The sequence below is a fragment of the Bos grunniens genome, chromosome 6, assembly GCF_055505025.1.
Source record: "Bos grunniens cultivar Pamir isolate PY7600 chromosome 6, Bosgru_T2T1.0, whole genome shotgun sequence".
NCBI lineage: Eukaryota > Metazoa > Chordata > Mammalia > Artiodactyla > Bovidae > Bos > Bos grunniens.
This window is the reverse complement of record NC_141170.1, coordinates 104,793,859-104,813,670: the sequence shown is the minus strand read 5'-3', so window position 1 is coordinate 104,813,670 and position 19,812 is coordinate 104,793,859. Positions and strand designations below refer to the sequence as shown.

Here is a 19,812-nt window from a genome sequence, read left to right as displayed (position 1 = left end):
AATAGATGTATATACAAGTACATGCAAATTCTTCTTTTCTCAGATTTCAAAGTACAACTCAATGTCTGAATATAAAAAATAAACTTTTCTAATGCACTGCTTTTGATCCCCTGCCTTGCCTGCACTTGGCGCTCGGCGTCCTGCTGCAGCGCCAGTCTGCACATGCGCAAAACGGCTGCCTTCCGACCCCCGCGGAAGCGGCCTTTTAAACCCAGAGCAACTGGGCTGCTCCGGCCACTTAGGGTTTGACGGCTTAACCATTCAGGCTTCAGCCTTTAAAGACAAGATTGAAATTCCTTCAGAGACGTCGAGGATCCTGCAGCCTCTGCTGCTTGGTGTCAGGCATATCTTGTGCCTAGTGTCCAATTGTTCATCTCTTCCTAGGGATCGTTGCAAGTTCAGTTAAAAAAACCATACATACATACGTATGTGTACATACATATATACATACATGTGTGCTCGCTTAGTCTCTGCAATTGTGTCCAACTCTCTGCGACCCCGTGGACTGTAGCCCACCAGGCTCCTCTGTCCATGGGATTCTCCAGGTAAGAATACTGGAGTGGGTCGCTATGCCCACCTCCAGGGGATCTTGCAGACCCGGGGATCTAACCCACGTCTCTTATGTCCCCTGCATTGGCAGGAGGGTTCTGTACCACCAGTGGCACTTGGGAAGCCCGTGTACATACATACATATATATATATATATATATATTAAAGTTAATTTAAAACACGGTTGTTTCAAAAAGAGATTGTACAACGCAGTAGGATCTCTGTTGTGTTTCAGTATCCCCTGAAAATGCAGTTGGTTTCAAGCTGAAGTAAAACTAATTTTGTAGGGAGGTTAACAACACTTTGAAAAACATTATGTGTCTGTGTGCTTAGTCATATCAGACTCTTTGTGACCCTATGAACTGTAGACTTCCAGGATCCTTTGTCCATGGAATTTTCCAGGCAAAAATACTGGAGTGGGTTGCCATTTCCTACTCCAGGGGATCATCCCCACCCAGGGATGGAACCTGTGTATTCTTTACCACTGAACCACGGGTGAATTTAATCTTGGAAGACATTACTGAAAGGAAATTGGAATTTGTATTTTATATTTTGGAATTCAATGTAACCACAGGAAGTAAAGCATAATTTGTCAGTTGAAGATAGGTGCTGTAATGAATAGGGAAGGTGACTGTTAATGGAAGTTTGTATCAGTAGTTTCTTATTAGAAACTAGATATGTATTTGTGGCCTGGAGAATTCCATGGACTGTATAGTCCATGGCGTTGCAAAGAGTTGGACACGACTGAGTGACTTTCACTTTCACTTTTCATGTATTTGTGGAGAGAATCAAAATATGCAGTTAAGGAAAGATATTTCAAATAATGTATTATTTGATGTATAACCACCTTGAAAATAGAAAGTTGTGAGAATGAAGGTGCAATTATGATGAATATGATATAAGCCTTGAAGAGAGACTGATAATCGTTTTGTAAGCAGTATGCCCTGCTTCATAAATTTAGAACATATTCTAATCACTTAAGTACCTATCTGCCTTCTTAGTATACCACCTCCTTAATTGCCCAAGAAGCCCTGTAAATTCTTAAGGCTAAAGGGCAAGCTAGTCTTACTTCTCAAACAAGGCATACAGGGAACAGGAAAATTTGTTCAGCTCACTTTGCCTCCCTTGTCCAAATGGTTTCACTCTTAGACTTGTCTGCACTTTTTTGCTGGATGCCTACTCATTCTGCAGGAGAGAGTCCCTATGCATATGTTTAGTTGCCAGTCACTTCAGCCTAGGCACTGGTTTGAAAGGCTTCAATGACATGTACGTGCATGTGAAGTCACTTTAGTCATGTCTGGCTCTTTGCGACCCTATGGACCATAGCCCACCAGGCTCCTCTGTCCATGGATTCTCCAGGCAAGAACACTGGAGTGGGTTGAGGTGCTCTCATCCAGGGGATCTTTCCACTGCAGGGATCTAACCCACATCTTTTAAGTCTCCTGCATTGGTAGGCGGGTTCTTTACCACTAGTGCCACTTATTGCATCCAATATCCTACTCCCAGAAATGCCTCCATTCTTTGTTCAACCCTGAGCTAATAGCCAAGACTTGCCCTTCACTTCGGGATTCATAGCTGTTTACTCCTGTAAGAGCCTGGTTGGAGCCACCATGGTCCTGGACTTTATATGAAGTTGCTCTGCTGCTGCTGCTGCTACTGCTGCTGCCAAGTCGCTTCAGTTGTGTCCGACTCTGTGTGACCCCATAGACGGCAGCCCACCAGGCTTCCTGTCCCTGGGATTCTCCAGGCAAGAACACTGGAGTGGGCTGCCATTTCCTTCTCCAATGCATGAAAGTGAAAAGTGAAAGTGAAGTCTCTCAGTCATGTCCGACTCTTAGCGACCCCACGGACTACAACCTACCACGCTCCTGCGTCCATGGGATTTTCCAGGCAACAGTACTCTACCATCTCCTAAGTAACAGCTTTACTTACAAAGGAATGGAGCATCTTTCACAAATATAGTCAAAAAGCACAAGCTACTTTTCATATTAGTCTCCCAGGACCTCAGTGCCCCCTAGCTGGGATTCATCTACCAAGAAGGCAACTGTATTTTGCATCTTTCTATTGGTTAAGAAGAAAACATTAGGTTCTTGTGGCCCCTGAAGTGGTACCTATGACCTAACAGTATCAGAATGCTCTTGGCTTGCTGAAGGGGCGTGGGCTGAAATGCTTGGGCCCCAAGCACACTGCCCTCTCCATGTGTGGTTTGGCCCAAAGAGGTAAATCCTTTCCTCAAATACTCTCCTCTGTGGTCTGCCATTATTTTCTGGCCATCTGCACTGATGGTACATTTCTGTGAATTTTTAGAGCTTTCCCTCTGCCTTTGTTCTTTGAGATTTTTAAACCCACTGTGGAAAAATAGCCTGGGTCATTATTCTTTAGGGAATGTTGTTTGGTGATGAGTTGTACGCAGAACTGGTAAGGTTGACACATCCCAGGGCTTTGCTGGTAGGGATCCTGTTTTACTACTTGTTGTGTAAATGTGGTTCAGAACAGGGATTTCTGAAACTGTGTGAGACACGAGATGTGTCTTCTGCCATAGTGGCCAGGATCTTAAAAAAGTGCGAGACTATGACCATTCCATGGAACTTGAACTTGGACTTTCTATTGTCCTTCCAAAGGATATTGCCATTTTAAATTCTGTTATCTATTTTTTTTTTTTTTTTTTGCCGCTCTTGTTAAGAGTACCTCTTTATCTTTGAGGACCCTCCTACTGGCTTCTCAGTCTGAAGACCAATATCCACAGTTGGGATTATATTCCAATCTTTCTTATTTCTTGAAATTTAAAAATTTGACAGGTAAGTATCTGAGGAAATGCTTCCAAAGGGAATCTTTGGTGTGTATGAATGCTGAGTTATTTTTTAAAGGAATGTTTTCTTTTAATGTTTGCATGTTTTCTACTGGATTTCCTACTTTCCACAGGTTGAGTTCTTTGATTTTTTTTTCTCCATTGGGTTTTTAGTGTCTCTAGTATTAAAATTTTTAGTTGATTTTAGCTTGGTATGCTACAGTTTGTTTTTTTTAAGATTTTTTTGATGTGAACCATTTTTTAAAGTCTCTATTGAATTTCTTACAATATTGTATCTATTTTATATTTTGTTTTGTTGTTTTGTTTTTGGCCCTGAGGTATGTGGGATTTTAGCTCCCCCACCAGGGATTGGACCTACATCCCCTTCATTGGAAGGTGATGGCTTAACATTGGACCACTGGGGAAATCCACTACAGTTTCTTCTTAATTACTGATCATAGTTCTATTATATCATTTCCCATATTTCTGGTCTCATGCATGTTTCCTCTTCAACTTAATAATATTCACAAGTACAACAAACTTTAAGACATTACTTATTGTGACCTTCAGAGTTGTAGTACCGATTTCTGGCATCTGTTTTGGGGACATAATTTATTACTTCCCCACCTTTCATTCATTTGTTGCTGGCCAAGCATTCAGGATTGTTAGCCCCATTCTGGAGCCTATTCAAATTTTTCCAGGCAGATGGTTATGGTCTTGAGGTCCTTGACCCCTTTAAAAGCAAGGATTTTGCAGAGACTTACACATTTCAAGGCATAACTAGTCACCTATGCCAAATAGTGACTATTCAACATAAACCATCTAAAATAAAATCCCATGATATAAATTTAATGATTTTTGCACAATTCAGAACACGAATAACGATAAGCTAGTTTAAATAACATTTTGTTGTAGTGGTTTAGTCACTAAATCATGTCTGATCTTTTGTGACCCCATGTACTGTAGCCTGCCGGGTTCCTCGGTCCATGAGACTTCCCTGGCAAGAATATTGGAGTGGTTTGCCATTTCCTTCTCCGGGGGATCTTCCTGACCCAGGGATCGAACCTGTGTCTCCTGCATTGGCAGGTAGATTCTTTACTACTGAATCACTAGTTAATAAAGCTCTATATTTCATTAAAAATAGCAAGGATTCAGAAGACTTAAGTAGAGAATTTATATGTATATATATAATTAATGTTATTATATATTAAAAAATATATATGTATATATAATTTCCTATAAATTTATATATAAATTTATAAATAAAAGATATAAATTTAATATATAAAATATATAAATAATATATATGTGTGTGTAAATATATATAAATGTATTTATATAAATATATATAAGTAGATTCACAGGGAATTGACAACATTTTCTTGCACTCTAACTTTGTCATGTCATTTGGCCAGGTCAAAAAGTTAGTAATCTGTGGTTTGCCATCCCTTGAAATATTGCAGAGGAGACCTCTTGGCTTACAGTTTCCAGAGTATCCTGGACTTGTTTCTAAATTTTGACAATATCTTGTGATGACACTTTGACCTTGAGGTCTCTGGGCCCTCTAGGAACTGATTTGAATCCACTAGCCATCTGGAGTTTAAACATTTTCTCCACAAAAAATAACTTTTTTTTCAAGATATCATCCAAGAGGAAGGAACCCCCTAAAATTATGTACTTTGGTATGGTGATTGCCATTCAAAAATTTTTGACTGCTCTTTCCCACTAATACATCTGAAAATGCAATCAATTATCCACTTCCGTTACCCTTCTCTAAATATTTGATCCATTAAAAAATTGCTTATAAAAATCAATATATTCCTATATTCCTAACACTGATATATCCAAATTACAGTTATTATACTCCTGGAGTTGTGCAGTCTTTCTAATTACTTTGATTATTCTTGTGCTCAGCACAAATATATTTTCAGTGCTAATAGAATCAGCTGAGAAGATTTTATTATCACTAAACCAATTCTGTCCCAATCTAGTGACCCTTAGTTTAAGAAGTAAGAAATGAAGTTAGAGTAAATGACTATTGATTGATATTGGTCTCTAGTTTCTAGGATTCAAAGTAGAAGAAGAGGCTGAAAAAAAAATCGTTACACACTAACACATTTATCCCAAATGGATTTATAAATTAGTGTCTAAATATTTATGGGAAAATAGTAGATGGCAAATGGTTGGGTTGTGTGAGTATTGGGCATCAAGTTATGTTCCCTCTCTTTCTATTTCAATTCAGCTTAAAAATCTCTTCACTTAAAAAAGTGATTGCCTGGAGACCTTTGAAGCCAGGGAGGATGATGAGGGGGCAAGAGGTTTATTCCCAGGGTCACACTTCATTTGCATAAGCTAGTAACCATAGGCCACTGTGGAATGTCTGTAAATAGATTTCATTACAGAAGTTCAGCTTAAAGGGACTCAAATAAATCCTCAAGCAAACATTTTATATTGCTTCAGGTTTTGCCGTAATAAAAATATTTTAGTAACACAACATTCTATGAAGGCAGGAAATGAAACAGGAGGGTCTCCATATCTTTTGTTGGTACACTGTTATGAAATGTTTTAAAGAAGGCAAACACAATATTCTTATTATTTTAACAAAATAGTCCTACAAAACAGGATTATGTCATTCTACATGGCTGTCACAAGGTATTAAGACTAATACAAATCTCTCTGTCTCTCCCCCCTTCCCCAGCCGCCACCACCTTCCTCTCTCCTCTCCTTCCATCTTGGCATCTTGGCTTTGTCCCTTCTGAACTCTTCCTCTTTCATCCTGCCAGTCTTCAGGTTCATTGCTATGGGATCTGTCCAACAACAGCATGCCTGGAAATACTGAATATTGCATTCTGCTCTCCAAAGGAATGTTGGTCGGAAAACATGATTTAAACCCAAATATCAGATTTAAACATTGCCTTCTTTGAAAAAGGAATGAAGGTGAAATACACTACTTTAATTCTGACACAGCAAAAAGGGAATGTTCCATTAACAAATCATAATTAACTTTGAACTTGAGTGAAAACAAAGACATCAATATGCCCAGTTTCTCAGACTGTAATGTATGTACATATATTAGATCACATATGCTTATTACCTTAAAGTATGGGTAACATACTTTAAGTAGAAGTATCTTTTCCAAGTAGAAATATGCTGCTATAAATGTGATTTTAATGAGATTTATTTTTAATTGATTTATACTTCCATGATTTTGCATGCTGACTTTAAGAAACTATGATAGTATATTTCAAAGTTGTGGGCCATAGTCTGTATTATACCAAGACTAATCTTTTGTTCATTTATATATTCATTCATTCTTTCATTGACCACTTACTAAGCAATCACTGGATGTTGGGCACTGTGCTGGGTGCTGAGCTAGCGCAATGCTTGGGTTCAGGTCTCAGGATTGAAAGCAGGAATGTGAGAGGTGCACTGGAGTGATCATACGCTTTGGAACTGGGTTGACTAGGTTCAAGAACTGCTTAAGCTAGTTAGCTGAGCTGTTTGGAATAAGACACTTCACCTCTGTGGGTCTTAGTTTTGTTACCTGGAAAAGAGGTCAGCAAACCTATCCTGCAGAATGCATGGAGTTTTATGCAAAACTTTAGGTAAAATGGTTGGTACTGTGTATGTCATATGGACCCTGGAAACATCATAGTTAATCTTATTATTATGGTAGTATTTAAGTAATTTAAGTAAGCAACTTGAAATATCAGTGAATGGATGGCATTTTTAATGGCTCAAATTGAGTAGAACAGGTCTTAATAAAGTAGTTTTATTTGCATGTGTGTGAGCACGGCACAATCAAAGTAAGTTTTAATGGACTTAGCCATGTTATCAGAATATAAGGACTAGTGCATCTGAAAACCCTGAGGTGTAATCTGGAATTAGTATTCAGAAGAACATCCTTAAAAGTAAGACAGTTTTTAGTCTAGGAACTATCAGACCAGGCTCTAAACATAAAATGCCACAGTATCTCTTTCATTGCACATGATCCACATTTTTATTTCTATTTAAAATATCGCCACATCCTCTCTCTATATATTTGATTATGAGAAGATACAAGCTGTTACATAGTCCTATAACAGCAAAAGGAGAGGTAAAATATAGAGCACATCGATGCTTTGCTTTTCCATGGAAATACTAGCCTTTTATAGTAATTTAATCAGATAATTTCAGTTTATGTTACTTTGTGTTCCCTCCTGTTTACTTTTCTAATAACTACAATTATTCTCAGAACTGACATTACATTTCTCCCCTAGAATAGATGTGCTGAAATTGAAAAAATCCAATTGAATAAGAGAATGTAACGAGAAATGTAATCCATTGTTATTAAAAAAGGCAGCTTACCTTTATCTGGGTGTTAAATAGTACAAATCCACGAGAGCCAGTGAATGTTTTGAAGTCAAAACGAAGGGCATTACCAAGGCTGAAGTGGATTTGTCACAGAATTATATGTATTACCTCGGAAATAGGTTATTATATCTAGGAGGGGCAGGGGGAAATATGAAGGAATGAGAGAAAGACCATTTTTATTTTCTTCATATATTTTCACCTGGGTGAAATTGTTCTGATGTAGATTTTTATGCAGAATTTATTTAAAAGCTAAAGAAAATCCAGAACAGTTTAAAAGATCTTTGCACCTAGTTTATTAAATAGGATATGTTGTCTAGAAAAAAGCTTCAGATGAAGATGTCTTTGACTATTAAGAGCTCTCATAATAGCAATGTGAAGAATACCAGCAAAGACACCCGTTACGATGGAGGATGGCATCTGTTTTGACTGGTAACCCATACACTTAGCCCACAGGATTCACGTTCAGTTTAGTGCTGTTGGGTGTCTTTAAAGTATTTTTGAGCCATGCCTTTCTTGTTCAAAGATGTGACCACTTATATGTAATTTAAAAGTTTTTCACAGTGGTAGCAACAAATCAACATTATTTTAAGCATGAATTTGTAAATAAAGCCTTAAAATGTACAGTTTCATATGTGGTTGTAGTGCTCTTGAATTTATTTACAATGAGAAAAACAAAAAAGCCGCGAGAAGCAGTACTTCACTGGAAAATAGCACTTGAATATGATAGTAACCATAGTGTGGTTTGGGATAAAGTTACCTGAGTAGTTGAAACAATTTCATCATCATGTGATTTCACCTATGTATTAGACCCTACAACTCAGATTTTATGGACTGACTTACAGTGTTGTGCCAGTGTTTAAATTACATGCTTTACAGAATCAAATTCAGATGTGTTTCTGCATGTCATGGAAAGTGGTAACCATACCTGCAATGTGGCTTTAGGTAAATAGTGTTTCAGAAAGAAGAATTGTATATGCCTTCATATGAGGTGACCCAGAGGAAGCTTGATTCATCTTGGTAGTTGTTTTTCTTAATACTTGCTCATTCTATATCCTCCTATCATTTCTTGTTTTATACGCATAAGAAAAACATTTTGTTTACCTTTCTGCTCACTCTTCTGTATGTCTCTTTCCTGGCATTCAGGACAAAAACAGGATGCACTCATGATCCCATGTTGCTTTGGTTATAAGGAAGTGTTAGTATTTTTTAATCTTTCAGCCTCTGGAACACAATGTATGTAATGGCACTGCTGCCATAGAATTTGAGCAGTTAAGACCGAGTAACGTGGCTCCTGTAGAAATTTTCTGTCATGCTTCCCTGTTGACAGAAGTTAGGGTCAGCAGAGCAGGCATAGAGTGTTCAGGAGCTTTGGAATTGATGCGTTATGGGGTCCCTGAACCAAGGAAGGAGATGGCTGAGCCAGAGAAAGATAATAATAGGTGCTGTTAGTTTTTCACTCTAAATAGGAATCCAGCACTATACTGCACACGCAATACGCTAACAGTAATAGTGGAAGGCAGACGTTATCTTCATAATTTCATATTTGAAGAAACTAGACTTCATGGAATTCTAGTGACTTGCCCTATTCTACGCAAATAGTGGCAGAGCTAAGATTCAAATGCAGGTTTGACTCCGTGGTACAAGCAGAGGTGGGAAAATGTTCAGGTAGAATGAGAACGTGCAGAAGAGTGAGTAGGAGAAGAGATACTGTGATGTGAATGACAAATCCAGATGATAAATGAATTAACTGCGCAGGTTGGCAGTGGCAGGGTAGTCTCAAAGGCTAATGGCAGGAAATCAGGTGTCTCAAATTTATTGGTACTCCAGGACCTGCTGGAGCACTTGTATGGTAGAGTGCAGATGGGCCCTGCTGCCACCTGGAAAGTCATGCTCACAGGACTTTAGGGGGCATTGCCTGCATGTGAATAGGTTGGATGAATCTGAGGATTATTTTGTCTTACAGGAATATTCAGATATAAATGACTCACAAAATAACACATGACTACAATTTCATTATACAAATTTAAACCAAAAAACTAACATAGAATAAAAGTGAGTTTTTGTTATTTGCTCCCTCACAGAGGGGTAATTATTTTTAACAATATTATGTGAGATATATAATATAATTAATTTTTGAGCATATGTCATGTATGCTGCTGCTAAGTCACTTCACTCATGTCCGACTCTGTGCGACCCCATAGACGGCAGCCCACCAGGCCCCGCTGTCTCTGGGATTCTCCAGGCAAGAACACTGGAGTGGGTTGCCATTTCCTTCTCCAGTGCATGAAAGTGAAAAGTGAAAGTGAAGTCGCTCAGTCGTGTCCGACTCCCAGCGACCCCATGGACTGCAGCCTACCAGGCTCCCCCGTCCATGGGATTTTCCAGGCAAGAGTACTGGAGTGGGGTGCCATTGCCTTCTCCATGTCATGTATAGTTATTACTTTTTCGTTAATATTATAAGGGTCTTATTCTAAACAGTGTTTTCAGCTTGATTTTTCATTTGTCAGACTATCATTGAGATAGTGACAAGACTTTATCATATTCTTTTTAAGTGCTAAGTATGTACCAAATGGGTACTAGCAATCATCTGAACTATAGCCAGATGCTTAGAGTGTTTTCACGTTTTCACCCCTGTAATTAATAAAAATAATATTATTACAGAAATTTGCACACGTGGAAATATATCTGAAGAATATGTATTTAGAAGGAATGGCTGGGTTAAAATGTGTTTGCACATTAAATTTTATTGTTGTTTAGCAGCTAAGTCGTGTTCTACTTCTTTGTGGCCCCATGGACTGTAACCTGCCAGGCTCCTCTATCCATGGGATTTCCCAGGCAAGACTGGAGTGGGTTGCTATTTCCTTTTGCAGGGGATCTTCTCAACCCAGGGACCGAACCTGCATCGGCGGACGGGTTCTTTATCACTAATCCACCAAGGGAGCCCTTAAACATTTTATTAAGTACTGCCAAATTGAATTCCTCAAATTCTTTACTGTTCTACCCTACAGCATTAAGATATATGAGTATTTATTTTCCCACACCTTCACTAACATTGAATTAAACTTTTATCAAGGTGATGGGTAAAAATTATATATTCACATGGTTTAGTTAGGCTTCCCAAGTGGCTCAGTGGTAAAGAATCTGCCTGCCAGAGTAGGAGACACGAGATGAGGGTTTGATCCCTGGGTCAGGAAGATCACCTGAAGTAGAAAATAGAAACCTCTCCAGTATTCTTGCCTGGAAAATTCCATGGACAGAGGAGCCTGGTGGGCCACAGTCTATGGGGTCACAAAGAGTTGGACATGACTGAGCATGTCATATGCATGCATGATTTAGTTGCTGAATGTTTGGTGAGAAATGATCAAATAAATACATCTGTGCCTATGTTATTTATCTTTAACCTGGCTTTCCAATCAATATATTTAAAAAGTCATTTCTCTAAAGAAGACATACAGATGGCTAACAAACACATGAAAAAATGCTCAATATCACTCATTATCAGAGAACTGCAAATCAAAACCACACTGAGGTACCATCTCATGATGGTCAGAATGGCTGCCATCAAAAAGTCTACAAACAATAAATGTTGGAGAGGGTGTGGTAGAGAAAGGGAACCCTCTTACACTGTTGGTGGGAGTGTAAACTAGTACAGTCACTATGGAGAACAGTGTGGAGATTCCTTAAAAAACTGGAAATAGAACTGCCATATGACCCAGCAATCCCACTGCTGGGCGTACACATTGAGGAAACCAGAATTGAAAGAGACACATGTACCCCAATGTTCATTACAGCACTGTTTACAATAGCTAGGACATAAAAGCAACCTAGATGTCCATTGGCAGATGAATGGATAAGAAAGCTGTGGTGCATATACACAATGGAATATCACTCAGCTATAAAAAAAGAACGCATTTGAGTTAGTTCCAATGAGGTGGGTGAAACTGGAGCCTATTATATACAGTGAAGTAAGCCAGAAAGAGAAACACCAATACAGTATATTAATGCTTATATATGAAATTTAGAATGATAGTAATGACAACCCTATATGGGAGACAGCAAAAGAGACACAGATGTAAAGAACAGACTTTTAGACTATGTGGAAGAAGGCGAGGTTGGGATGATATGAAAGGATATCACTGAAACATGTATAGTACCATATGTAAAATAGATGATCAGTGCAAGTTTGATGCATGAAGCAGGGCACTCAAAGCTGGTGCACTGGGACAACCCAGGGGGATGGGGTGGGGAGGGAGGTGGGAGGGAGGGTCAGGATCGTGGGACATATTTATACCCATGGCTGATTCATGTCAATGTATGTCAGAAACCACCACAATATTGTAAAGTAATTAGCCTCCAATTAAAATAAATTTAAAAAAATCAGCTCAAGGTTACGGCATTAAATTTGCTTGTACTGATCTGCTTCAGATAGCTGATGAATTACATTTAGCCATGGGTACAGTTTATAAAATTTTATCCAGACTACTACTAGGGATTAAATGATGTAATATTTCAAACTTTTCTTTTTAGAGTGAATTATAATTTCTCTGTTAGATGATTCACGGTTAAATAAGGGATAACTGCATAATGCACATGTCAGAGGTGATATTTGTTTCTATTGTGATATCATAAAAAAAAAAAAATAAACATGTGGTCTTTGTACCTCGTTCCTGGCACAGAGCTCTGAAAAATCCTTAGAATTTACTGTCCTCTGTATGCTAATGCGGAGAAGGCAATGGCACCCCACTCCAGTACTTTTGTCTGGAAAATCCCATGGACAGAGGAGCCTGATAGGCTGCAGTCCATGGGGTCGCTAGAGTCAGACACGACTGAGCGACTTCACTTTCACTCTTCACTTTCATGCATTGGAGAAGGAAATGGCAACCCATTCCAGTGTTCTTGCCTGGAGAATCCCAGAGACAGCGGGGCCTGGTGGGCTGCTGTCTCTGGGGTCGCACAGAGTCGGACACGACTGAAGCGACTTAGCAGCAGCAGTATGCTAATGAGATGCTACATGGGGGTGGGGCTAGATAGCTTCAGGATGGAGGCCGGTCACCAGAAACACTAATCTTGGAATTAGAGGATTAGTCCTTCCTCCCAACCTTCAGGGAGAGGAGAGGGGTTGGAGATCGAGTTTAGTTACCAATGGCCAATTGATTTAATTAACTGTGTCCATCTAATGAAACCTCCATACAAATCTCTAAATAATGGGATTTGGGGAGCTTCTGCATTAGTGAATACGTCCATATTTGAGAGTATAGAAAGAAGAAAAGGGGGGAAAATAGATGAAAATAGGTAGAATTGGTATGTTCAATGGGGAGAGTTGGTAAATTCATAGTGAATTCCATAAAGGAATATATGACCCTATAAAGCCTATTTGTATCTTGTAGGTTCTTCAAAATGATCTGAATAAGATTTTTAAACCTTCGAATACACTTGCAACTTTAATCAGCTTTCTGACTTTTTAAACAGAAATTACACAACATAAATGTGTAAGTTTGAACATTATCAGCATTAATGATGTTATTAACCCTTTACATTTGGAAAGCATATTATAGTTTACAGAGTACTTTGCCATACTCATTTTTATTTCATCTTTCTCATCACTCAGCCAGGCATAGCAGATATATAGAAAACAGAAACTTTGAGATGTTATGTGACTTAACCAGAGTCATGAAAGATGTATTTGGTGACCCTGGGGATAGAATATTTATCTTTTTATTTTCAATCTAATGCCTCTTCCCTTTACATGGATGTCTTTCTGAAAGCATTCATAAACCTATTATGTGCAAAATAATGTTAGATTCTGGGGATGCTAAGAGATACAAGTTAGCCCACCATCATCGTGCAACAAGTCAGAGCCAGTAACAGAATGCAGTAAACCAGGGTTCCTCCAGCATCCTAGGCTGGAGTACAAAAGGAGATCACTTTTAGTAATAATCATCTTTTTATTTTTTTTAAGTTTATTTATTTGTTGTTATTTTTTGGTGGTGGTGAGTCTTCGTTGCTGCATGCTGGCTTTCTCTAGTTGCAGAGAGAGAGGGCTACTCATCATTGTGGTGCAGAGGCTTCTCTTCGCTGTGGCCTCTCTCTTGTTGTGAAGCACGGACTGCAGGTGTTTGGATTTCAGTAGTTGCAGTGCGTGGGCTCACTAGTTGTGGCTCTCAGGCTCTGGAGAACGGGCTCAGTAGTTGTGGCCCATGGGCTCAGTTGCTCTGCAGCACGTGGGATCTTCCTGGACCAGGGAGGGAACTGGTGTACCTTGCATTGTAAGGTGGATTCTTAACCACTGGACCATCAGGGAAGCCCCTGAAAATTGTTATTTCACTTGTTCCTTTTCTTGTCTAGTAATTTTGATCATAGCCACCAGCAACTCCTCCACCACTGGTTATTGCTGAAAATTCCCAAATGGTGTCCCCCCCGAGCACCCTGAACCATCTAATCAACTACTAAGAATTACTTTTTCCTCAAAACCCCAATTTCTGTTTCTGAACTACGCTTATGCCTATTTTATCTTTTTTTTAGGTAGACATGTATTTTCTTCAGAGTCCTCTAAGTCTCTTATATAAATGTATTTCTGTTGGGATTGCTGAGGTATATTTAAATATGTTTTAATTCATTCTGGTGGAAGAAGAAAAAGACAGTGATTTTCACTTGAAGAAAAGGGTAAAAAGATAAAATGTATTGAAAAATGCCATATGGCAAATGTCAATCGCCTGATTATACCTGTCAGGATTATTTCAGCTTCAAGTGATCATAAGCTAAATTAGGAAAAATGAGATTTATTGACTCACATAATTGAAAAGATGAGGGATAGTACTAGTTTCAAGTATCACTGAGGCCAGGGATTCAATCAATGTCATCGTTCTCAGTCTTCCTGCATTTTTTTTTCTTTTGCTGTTTTATAATTCATTTCTATTGGTTCAATTTTTAGACAGATGATTTTCACATCATAGCAATCTGATGGGAAAGGAACTTTAAACTTAAATGCTTACAACTCCATGTCAGTTGCATAGGACTGGAATAGCAAAATTGGAGACCTGAGTCATCTCAGACATACAATTAATCTCTCCTCAAAACATTTGGCAAAATTTAAGCCTATGTAAAACAAAAGACTAAAGCATCAGGATTTCTAACCCCGAGACTTCTTAAAAGCACAGCAGAAATGATAGCAAACTCTTAATGACAACAAGAGAAAGAGAAAATTGGAAATAAGTGTATTTGAAAGGAAAATTTCTGAGTATGTTCTAGAACTGATTAAAAAAACACAAAAACACAGACTTGAAAATCTCAGCAAATCTCAAGGAAGATAAATACAGAAATCAAACAGAGAAATAGAAGCCCACCAGAACAGTGTCACAGTCTTACATCTGTATATATAACATAGTTTTATGACATTCAGTTCAGTTCAGTTGGTTCAGTTGCTCAGTTGTGTCCGACTCTTTGCGACCCCATGAATCGCAGCATGCCAGGCCTCCCTGTCCATCACCAACTCCCAGAGTTCACTCAGACTCATGTCCATCGAGTCGGTGATGCCATCCAGCCATCTCATCCTCTGTCGTCCCTTTCTCCTCCTGCCCCCAATTCCTCCCAGCATCAGGGCCTTTTCAAATGAGTCAGCTCTTTGCATGAGGTGGCCATAGTATTGGAGTTTCAGCCTCAGCGTCAGTCCTTCCAATGAACACTCAGGACTGATCTCCTTTATGATGGACTGGTTGGACCTCCTTGCAGTCCAAGGGGCTCTCAAGAGCATCAGTTCAAGAGCATCAGTTGAGAACATCAATTCTTCGGCCCTCAGCTTTCTTCATAGTCCACCTCTTACATCCATACATGACCATTGGAAAAACCATAACCTTGACTAGACGGACCTTTGTTGGCAAAGTAATACCTCTGCTTTTTAATATGCTGTCTAGGTTGGTCATAACTTTCCTTACAAGGAGTAAGCATTTTTTAATTTCATGGCTGCAGTCACCATCTGCAGTGATTTTGGAGCCCCCCAAAATAAAGTCTGACACTGTTTCCACTGTTTCCCCATCGATTTCCCATGAAGTGATGGGACCAGATGCCATGATCTTCGTTTTCTGAATGTTGAGCTTTAAGCCAACCTTTTCACTCTCCTGTTTCACTTTCATCAAGAGGCTCCTTAGTTCCTCTTCACTTTCTGCCATAAGGGTGGTGTCATCTGCATATCTGAGGTTATTGATATTCCTCCCAGCAATCTTGATTCCAGCTTGTGCTTCCTCCAGCCCAGTGTTTCTCATGATGTACTCTGCATAGAAGTTAAATAAGCAGAGTGACAATATACAGCCTTGATGGACTCCTTTTCCTATTTGGAACCAGTCTGTTGTTCCATGTCCAGTTCTAACTGTAGCTTCCTGACCTGCATATAGGTTTCTCAAAAGGCAGGTCAGGTGGTCTGGTATTCCCATCTCTTTCAGAATTTTCCACAATTTATTGCGATCCACACAGTCAAAGGCTTTGGCATAGTCAATAAAGCAGACATAGATGTTTTTTATGGAACTCTCTTGCTTTTTCCATGATCTAGCAGATGTTGGCAATTTGATCTCTGGTTCCTCTGCCTTTTCTAAAACCAGCTTGAACATCAGGAAGTTCACGGTTCGAATATTGCTGAAGCCTGGCTTGGAGAATTTTGAGCATCACTTTACTAGCCTATGAGATGAGTGCAATTGTGCGGTAGTTTGAGCATTCTTTGGCATTGCCTTTCTTTGAGATTGGAATGAAAACTTACCTTTTCTAGTCCTGTGGGCACTGATGAGTTTTCCAAATTTTCTGGCATATTGAGTGCAGCACTTTCACAGCATCTCTTTCAAGATTCGAAATAGCTCAACTGGAATTCCATCACCTCCACTAGCTTTGTTTGTAGTGATGCTTTCTAAGGCCCACTTGACTTCACATTCCAAAATGTCTGGCTCTAGGTGAGTGATCGCACCATCATGATTATCTTGGTCGTGAAGATCTTTTTTGTACAGTTCTTCTGTGTATTCTTGCTACCTCTTTAATATCTTCTACTTCTGTTAGGTCCATACCATTTCTGTCCTTTATTGAGCCCATCTTTGCATGAAATGTTCCTTTGGTATCTCTAATTTTCTTAAAGAGATCTCTGCTGCTGCTGCTAATTTGCTTCAGTCGTGTCCAACTCTGTGCGACCCCATAGATGGCAGCCCACCAGGCTCCCCCGTCCCTGGGATTCTCCAGGCAAGAACATTGGAGTGGGTTGTCATTTCCTTCTCCAATGCATGAAAGTCAAAAGTGAAGGTGAAGTTGTTCAGTCGTGTCCGACTCTTTGCGACCCCATGGACTGCAGCCTACCAGGCTCCTCCATCCATGGGATTTTCCAGGCAAGAGTACTGGAGTGGGGTGCCATTGCCTTCTCTGGAAGAGATCTCTAGTCTTTCCCATTCTGTTGTTTTCCTCTATTTCTTTGCATTGATCGCTGAGGAAGGCTTTCTTATCTCTCCTTGCTATTCTTTGGAACTCTGCATTCAGATGGGTATATCTTTCCTTTTCTCCTTTGCTTTTCACTTCTCTTCTTTTCATAGCTATTTATAAGGCCTCCTCAGACAGCCATTTTGCTTTTTTGCATTTCATTTCCATAGGGATGATCTTGATCCCTGTCTCTTGTACAATGTCATGAACCTCCGTCCATAGTTCATCAGGCACTCTGTCTATCAGATCTAGTCCCTTAAATCTACTTCTCACTTCTACTGTATAATCATAAGGGATTTGATTTAGGTCATACCTGAATGGTCTAGTGGTTTTCCCTACTTTCTTCAATTTCAGTCTGAATTTGGCAATAAGGAGTTCATGATCTGAAGCACAGTCAGCTCCTGGTCTTGTTTTTGCTGACTGTATAGACCTTGTCCATCTTTGGCTGCAAAGAATATAAGCAATCTGATTTCAGTGTTGACCATCTGGTGATGTCCATGTGTAGAGTCTTCTCTTGTGCTGTTGGAAGAGGGTGCTTGCTATGACCAGTGCGTTCTCTTGGCAAAACTCTATTAGCCTTTGCCCTGCTTCATTCCGTATTCCAAGGCCAAATTTGCCATATTACTCCAGGTGTTTCTTGACTTCCTGCTTCTGAATTCCAGTCCTCTATAATGAAAAGGACATCTTTTTGGGGTGTTAGTTCTAAAAGGTCTTGTAGGTCTTCATAGAACCGTTCAACTTCAACTTCTTCAGCATTACTGGTCTGGGCATAGACTTGGATCACCGTGATATTGAATGCTTTGCCTTGGAAACGAACAGAGATCATTCTGTCGTTTTTGAGATTTGCATCCAGGTACTGCATTTCGGACTCTTTTGTTGACCATTATGGCCTACTCCATTTCTTCTAAGGGATTCCTGCCCACAGTAGTAGGTATAATGGTCATCAGAGTTAAATTCACCCATTCCAGTCCATTTTAGTTCGCTGATTCCTAGAATGTCGGATGTTTACTCTTGCCATCTCCTGTTTGACCGCTTCCAAATTTGCCTTGATTCATGGACCTGACATTCCAGGTTCTTATGCAATATTGCTCCTTACAGCATCGGACCTTGCTTCTATCACCAGTCACATCCACAACTGGGTATTGTTTTTGCTTTGGCTCCATCGCTTCATTCTTTTTGGAGTTATTTCTTCACTGATCTCCAGTAGCATATTGGGCACCTACCGACCTGGGGAGTTCCTCTTTCAATATTCTGTCATTTTGCTTTTTCATACTGCTCATGGGGTTCTCAAGGCAAGAGTACTGAAGTGGTTTGCCATTCCCTTCTCCAGTGGACCACATTCTGTCAGACCTCTCCACCATGACCCGTCCATCTTGGGTGGCCCCACATGTCATGACTTAGTTTCATTGAGTTAGACAAGGCTGTGGTCCCTGTGATCAGGATTTCAAAGGATTGAAATAATTCAGAATATATTTTCTAAAAGTTAATCAAATTAATAATATAAAGGCAAAAAAGCCCCACAGTTGTCTTTGAAATACTTATAAAAGTTTGTGGGTCAGGAAAGAAATCATAATACATTTAAAAAAGTATTCCAAAAAAAAAAAAAAAGTATTCCAAATTAAATGATGAAAACATGGCAGATCACAATTTATGAAACGCAGTTAAAACATAGCTTAGAAATTTAGAGCATTAAAAACATACAGTAGAAAATAAGAAAAGCTGAATACCAATGTTCTAATGCTTTCATGTCAATCAGGAAAAATTACAACCAATCTATAATAATTGACCAGAAATACAAAAACTAATAAAGATAACCAAAATAAATGAAGGAGAAAGTAAACTTAAAATCAACAGTCAAAATTCAATGCTTTGAAAGTATTAACACAGTTGAAAAGCTCTTTGTATGACTAATGAAGAAAAAGAACACAAATTATATATAACACAGTTACCAATATTAATAATGAAAAAGGCAATATTAGTATAGACATTAAAGGCTTAAAAAGGTAATAAGAGGACATTATGAACAACTTTGTGTTAATAACTTTGATAGTTGTTATGACATGAAATGATAAATTCCTCTAAAAACACAACCAAAATTGACAGAAGAAAAAGAAAATATAAAATGCCTAAAATCGTAATGAGTCAATTGCCTTTAGTGTAGTATGCTGCTGCTGCTGCTGCTGCTAAGTCGCTTCAGTCGTGTCCGACTGTGCGACCCCATAGACGGCAGCCCACCAGGCTTCGCCATCCCTGGAATTCTCCAGGCAAGAACACTGGAGTGGGTTGCCATTTTCTTCTCCAGTGCATAAAAGTGAAAAGTGAAAAGTGAAAGTGAAGTCGCTCGGTCGTGTCCGACTCCTAGCGACCCCATGAACTGCAGCCTACCAGGCTCCTCAGACCATGGGATTTTCCAGGCAAGAGTACTGGAGTGGGTTGCTGTTGCCTTCTCTGAGTGTAGCATGCTAGATAACTTTATTGTTTATTATTTTTGTATAGCCTTTTGCTAATCCTCAAGCATTTTTTTCCTTTTCTATATCTGCTCATTCTTCATTGATTTTAGGCTTCTCACCTCAGATTTTTGTAATGAAATCCTTAATATTTAATTTTTCTACTTTAGATTTCTTCCTGACTCAATATTTCCCAAATATTTATGGCTTCAGTAATCTTTCCAAAAGCTA

The 19,812-nt window shown here is 39.2% G+C and overlaps 1 long non-coding RNA gene and 1 other non-coding gene across 23 annotated transcripts in view; both read left to right on the top strand.

The window, feature by feature from the left end:
* Positions 1 to 19,812, top strand: part of LOC147371147 (uncharacterized) — a 552,664-nt gene that overhangs the window by 233,020 nt on the left and 299,832 nt on the right. For 4 of the 22 annotated variants that reach the window (XR_015165871.1, XR_015165918.1, XR_015165912.1 and 1 more), the window contains 2 exons: positions 4,304 to 4,423; positions 6,036 to 8,334. The exons of 7 other annotated variants lie outside the window; for them this stretch is intronic. This is a non-coding gene — a long non-coding RNA (uncharacterized LOC147371147). Of the gene's footprint in view, positions 1 to 4,303; positions 4,424 to 6,035; positions 8,336 to 19,812 lie in introns of those variants that run through there. 11 more of the 22 variants (XR_015165895.1, XR_015165904.1, XR_015165913.1 and 8 more) reach the window with 6 other exon arrangements.
* Positions 94 to 225, top strand: LOC147371149 (small nucleolar RNA SNORA76). Its single transcript, XR_015166306.1, has one exon. It is a non-coding gene; the product is annotated as a small nucleolar RNA SNORA76 (small nucleolar RNA).